Source organism: Dreissena polymorpha, chromosome 14 (assembly GCF_020536995.1).
Source record: "Dreissena polymorpha isolate Duluth1 chromosome 14, UMN_Dpol_1.0, whole genome shotgun sequence".
NCBI classification, from domain to species: domain Eukaryota; kingdom Metazoa; phylum Mollusca; class Bivalvia; order Myida; family Dreissenidae; genus Dreissena; species Dreissena polymorpha.
In genome coordinates, this window is record NC_068368.1 from 53,951,903 (window position 1) to 53,958,425 (window position 6,523).

Below are 6,523 nucleotides of genomic sequence, written 5' to 3' on the forward strand. Positions count from 1 at the left end.
TATAAAGGGGCAGTACTGTAAAATCGAATTAACAATAAAACCAGCTTTGGTGATTGAATGTTTAAGAATCAAACATATAAAATGATCATTCCTTTAATAATTCCAAATTTTAAGAGAAGAAAGATATAGTGAATCGAAAACCAACACGCATGTGTTTTTAGGTACAAGATATTATAATTTGCGAACACGCTTCAAAAGATCTCCATACAATGATGGGTGGGTAATTCAATTAGTTAAATGCCATTTTAAAGAAATATTATATTTTGAAATTAAATCACAATATTTTGAGTGAAATTTAGCGAATTTACTTCGTAAGTTATGATACAAATAACCCGTTTCGTTAATATACGATTACGATCATTAAAATCATTAATACATGAACATGCTCTGGCGTAACGTACCAACTGCAAAATGTAAATACCATAGTATGGACCTTTAGGGATGTTACCATCTAGGAACGAAAATTTACAATTTCAAAGTTAAAGTCGTCCCGTTTGTCGTATAAACTTGTCTTAATCATATTATTATTAATAGAAAGACGTAGTCTAAATACGCAACATCTGTATTGGATTGACACGATCTATTTAAGACTAATTCGTTCGGGTAGATTTTGTGAATATATTGTTCAAAGTATGGGTTACCTAAATTAAGCATGTCACCAATGTACCTACTAGTTAGGTTAAAACGTTTAATCAAATCTAGTTGTTAAGTTTTCGATAATTCTAACATAAAATCGCTTCCATAACAATATAAAAAAAGATCAGCTATAAGTGTAGCACAACTAATACCCATAGGAACGCCGATAATTTGTTTAAATATTTTACCATTCAATTCAACGAACAAGTTATCTAGAAGAAAAGCAAGTGCTGCACAAAAGTCAAGACAAGTCCAAATGCTGTGTTTGTCGAATATCTGATTAGAAGATAAAGCTGTTTAGTGTTAAAGCAAAATACGATCACTTCTCTCTTGCACATGTTTTTTCAATCACAGAAACAAGTTGATTTTATTAAAGTGTGAGGAAGCGTTGTATATAGTGTAGAAAAATAATATGTGCTTACTTTTGACACCTTATATGTTTTTCTTTTCAATTTTATCATTAACTTCTAAGGAGTTTTTTTATTGACCATAATAGGTTTATATTACTTTTTTAATAAACTTTATTACAATATTTAGCTATATGATATATAACAGCAACCAATGCAGATGTTAGATACACCGATAATTATTGCGCACCAAAGGGGTCGAAACTTTAACTTCTGCTGCAGCAGATACAAGAAATATCTTTAAAAAGATATACAGCGTTGATTATGGTTGGAGTTTGTGAAAGGTATAGAGTTCAATGAATGAGATCAAGGATAGCGAATGTCTTGTTCTGTGCAGTTCTTAGCTGCATTACACGCAGTACGGGATGTTACGCGGAGTTTTCGCGGCTTATTTTACATTATTACATATTGCTGGTCATAAACCAATAAATAAAAAACAGAAAACCAAAAGAAGAATGGAAGTGAAATAAATCATATGAGTCAAACGGCCACACGCGAAGTATCCGTACATATTTTAAACATTTATACGCGCGTTCTTCGAACAAACCAGTGTTAGTGGTTTTTCGGGCATTGCTATTTGATTCGATTATTAACAGTATCGAGAATCATCGCGCTCATGCTTAATACATTAGTCAATATGGTTGAATAATTCTTGTTAAATTAATAAAAAAAAAATTATCATGGTATTGTTGAAAACATTAAGAATCTATTATTGACATACCATAATTATGATCTTTAACATATTTCTGGTCTAAAGAAAATTCCAGTTCACCTAGTTCACGCGAAAACGTCTATATTATATAACGAGTATTATACTGGCCGCGAACTCAGGTCAGCACATAAGGTAGTCGTGAAGACGCAGCGATGAACTGTAAATTCTGACATTCACACACACTGGCCGCGAACTGACCCTGATACCTCGCGGGTTGAAATGCAATGCATTAAAGGAAGGCCACGCTTCCACTGCTCTTATACTTTTACATGTTAACATGTTGACAGGAATATGGAAGTCAGTACTAAATATGAAACATAGCCTTTAAGTACAAACGCTCTTGCGCTGGCAATCCTCTGAAAATAAAAGGTGCACGCACGCACAAACTGTATTGATGTCGAGTGTTGAGTGTAAAACTGTTCTATCTATTAAGCCTTTTCATTAGAGATACAAATTTTCATGCAGTAAAACAGTGTTACAAAGACGCGGACATGTTTCCAATGTTCTGGTGGTATACTCAAATCAGCCAATGTAATAAATGAGTGTATTCATTCGTGTCTAGCCGCGGGAAATTGTATTTGATTTTATTGGACACTTACAAAGGTCAGGTAAGGTCAAAAGTGACGTTAAACTGCTACGCCGAAAAAAAGGCTAGATGCTTGCTTGGGCAGCAATTTGCTGCTCTAGCAGCATTTTTTCTGCTGCAAGCAGAAATCCTGCTCTACCAGCAATTTATATTTAGATTATGGCATCAGCCAGTCAGATCAGATACACATAGGCATACCTCTATGGTGTTACGAACTGGTCCAAAACTGTTCTAAACCGTCCGGACGATTAATACAACGTCCCGGACAGTTTTGTAAACCGTCCGGGACGGTTTAGGAAAGTTTTGGACCGTTCGTGCGCAATAAACCGTCCGGGACGGTTTAAACTGTCCGATACAGTATTATTGCTGGAGTAGGGTAAGTAGTTATATCAACCAATCAGAACACTCCTTACAATAATTCTTTACTTTGGAAGTTTACGAGCGTATTGCAAATATCGTTGTCCTTTGGAGCGACGCTATTTTTTTTCGAATAAAACACGAAATTTCAACATATTCAATCAATCATTGCTGCCAAAACACGGTTAACAATTAAAAATGAGTTAAAAATGAATATTTTGAGTACTCGAAATAAATGTTTTGCCCACAAAGTATTTCTAACATAGGCAACGAATTTCGTCTTTTACAGTGCTTTTTTATACATAGAAAGAAGCAGCTTTTTAAACCGAACAGGTTTAATAGACTAAATAATACTTTTAGTAAGCAATTGACAAAAATACCGCAAGCAAAGCCGGGGATTGAAATGTTCTGAATAAGTTAAGAAATACGTGTTTTTTATAATTGATTTTTAACTTTGTGATAAAAATATACTGGACCTAACATAAATTAAATTTCATCATTCTTTTTTATGTGTTTTGAAATTCAAGCAATGGACAAGAAAGCAATTAATGATTTTCTTCTATCTTGTTATTGCCCTTTTAATTGGTTTGAAATTATTTAATCTTTTAAATGGTATAATGAAAAAAGTGTTGGAGTCCTTAATTATGTCAGATTCTGATTGGTTGATTGACTCCTCTTCAAAACCTATGCCGTAATTAGCCAGCAAAACCGTCCCGGACGGTATCCTAAACTGTATAGGACGGTTTGTTCTCAACAAAATACATAGCCCGGTATGGTTTACAGACGCACGAGTGGTTCAAAAGTATGTAACTATCCGAAACAGTTTAGTAACCGGTTTATAGACCTTCCCGGACGGTTTAGAATATTTTTGGACCAGTTCCTACACCATAACATATAAATCATGGAACGTTGGAGCAATTGATCAACCAAATATGCATGTTTCTACATAACTTATAGATTGTAAAGCTTAATTATTATTTTATGAACAACTACGAAAAAAGGATGAGAATTTAATAGTTATTTATTAAAACACCAATTATGAGTTTGTTGCAGTATTTCTAAAGTGATTGTCAGGTCTATTTCGTTTCCGTAGAGGTATATTGTGTCGTCCGTTTGTAAGCGCACATTTGATTGGCTGAAGGGTTCAAGGGCATATTCTAAAAATAATTGCTGGTCGAGCAGGATTTTTTCTGCTGCAGCAGAAAAAATGCTGCTCGGGCAGGAATTTTGCTGGTCAAGCAGCAACTAGATACTGCTCGAGAAGCAAATATGCTGCTCGAGCAGCATTTTTTTTTTATGCCTCAGCAGAAGTTATAGTTTCGACCCCTTTGGTGCGCCATAGATAATTGCTAAGTGGTACAAGACACTGAGGTTAGCGATAAAACGACTTTTCTATGGCGTTTATGTAATTTAGGTATCCAGTAAGGCGATGGCAATTTGTTGTCTGTAATATAAAATTGCATTGATAGAGTCCGTGTGACCAGGTGGTTACCTGGCAAAATTATCCGATGCTTATCATCGCTGCGTAAGTCAACGTTTTCAAGACGAACACCTACTTGAGCAAATTATCTGTGAAGAGTGGACTTTACTTTGCCAAGGGACATTTCTCTAGAGCCCGTCATGATTTTACATTCTTATAATCTCGCTGCGTTACTCAACACTTTGTACAAGCGACAAATAACCTTTGTCCTCGACTCTTATTTCACTGACCGCCAGTGCTTATCCTCTTAGCATACATCCTCTTTCTGTAATATTTTTGAATGTATTGAATCTGAGGTAGCCAGGCTACTTCACGCTGTAGACGATACCAGTCGGAATGCTTATCAACATTTTATCAAGCCCCATTTCGGGATTCAGTTGTGTCGCATGCACACAACGGTATGCCCTGCTTTACTTCAATATCGCCTTCTATAATGGCTAGTGGTTGTGACATTGATGGCCAGTTAGACTTACCTTTCAGCAGGCATTCAGGTTCGGTCAGCAAAATGTTTTTCTATCTAATGTGGATATAATCACCAAGACGCTATGTCAGCAGGCGTCATTTCATTCGGAACGTATCTCCAATCGTTTTGCGAAGTTACTCATGGATCACAGCTGATCTGTTCGTTACGAATGTTTTTTAAAACGTCGAGATATATTTCTTACGTATCCAAATACTATCGACGAGTTTGTCCAGAAATACCTGCTATCCAACCTTTGAGTCCAAGTCCTGTGGCACAAACTAGTACAATTGTACAGCTACAACTGCTACAGCTTACTCTAATCGTGGTATCGACATCTAATTAAGTGTTGCCTAGTCTAGACATTTCGATCTACTGTCCTAACAATTTACTGACTGAATTGTGATGCGTTCTTCTTCGGAGTCCATTTCAGACTGTAAGCAGCACAGCTCGATGATAACGTCGCTCCGAACATACAACAGTCGTACAGTATTCAGTCGGCGGTTTGTCCATGTTTTCATCTGATGGAACATGGCCTCAATGTAGGCAATAAGGGCCACATGTTGCTAACGGGAACTAATAAACACGCCTTCTAGACTATTTACTAGATCATGACCCTGTATACGGTTATTATTCGGTGATATTCCCCGGTACTTTACGGTACAGTCGATCCTTACCTTTCCAGACTTGTTCTGCTTACATACATGTACCGGTTGATGGAGAAGGTACCACACTCTACCAGATGTACACTCAACGTTTCCCTCAAGAGGCTTCGCATACATCTTCTCGATATAACTTCCCTTGGTCTCTCTGTACTGAGCATACAAATTTGAATCATTAGAAAGTTTACGGTAGAGGAGAAGCTTTTAACTTCATTATCAATCATACTCCAACCTAGGATTGACCGTATTGCGTGCGGCTCACTCCTGCTATCTCTCGTCACTTCCTCTACACAGAACGCCTCTGGAGTATCACTCCCTATAAGTAACTCTACCTGTAAGGCATTTGCATTTGGTAGTTAAACATTTGGCAAAAGCTTCCACTTGCCAATCTTCGCATCAGTTGGAAGAGACTGTAAGGATATTGGCAGTTGTATAACATACCTCTATTTGCGTCTATACTTTCACGACAACAAGTGAACTTACCTTGAAGTTCAACTGCATGCCATCTTCGTGGTGTAGACTCATTTACAGTTGTATGGGTGAATTCGCGCACAGAAAAAAGCAAGCGACGGAAAACAATACAAGAAAAAAACATCGTTTTGCACTCACGCAAGAGCGAAACAGTAGACTAAAAACAGAAGATGAGCATCATTATTTTGGAATTCAAATGGAAGAATGGGGGCTGCGAATATGCGCGTCCTAAATCACCTTCTGACGGTGATTGAAATTGAAAAAAGCGATGTGGAATTTTACCTCGCATACACGACTCGAATATTTCAATTCGCCGAGTCCTTCGAATGGAATAGTGTGATGAAATTTGATTATCACTATCGTGCACCACAAGCCGAACATGGCTTTAAGTGGGGAACATACTCCCCGCACATGAAACTTCAAATGCTAGTTCCTAAACGGCAAAAGCCGTCAGTTCTCGTCCAAAATCAAGCACCAAAAGAGGACTGCAGAATACTAAAGGCGAAAGGTGCTTGTCTGTTTGGGGATAAATGCCGTTACAAGCACGGTAAGGCTCTACCTTCAAATAACTATCGCTTAAACGCTCCAAAAAACCAGTAGTCCGACCGTCGACCTTGAAACTCCACGCCTGGGAACAAAATCTTCCGGCGGATTATAAGGATCGTGAATTTATACTTTCGGGAATCAAGAATGGTTTTCATATCCTTCACATGGGTAAAAATTTTCATCGGCAACAAATTTAAATATGCGCG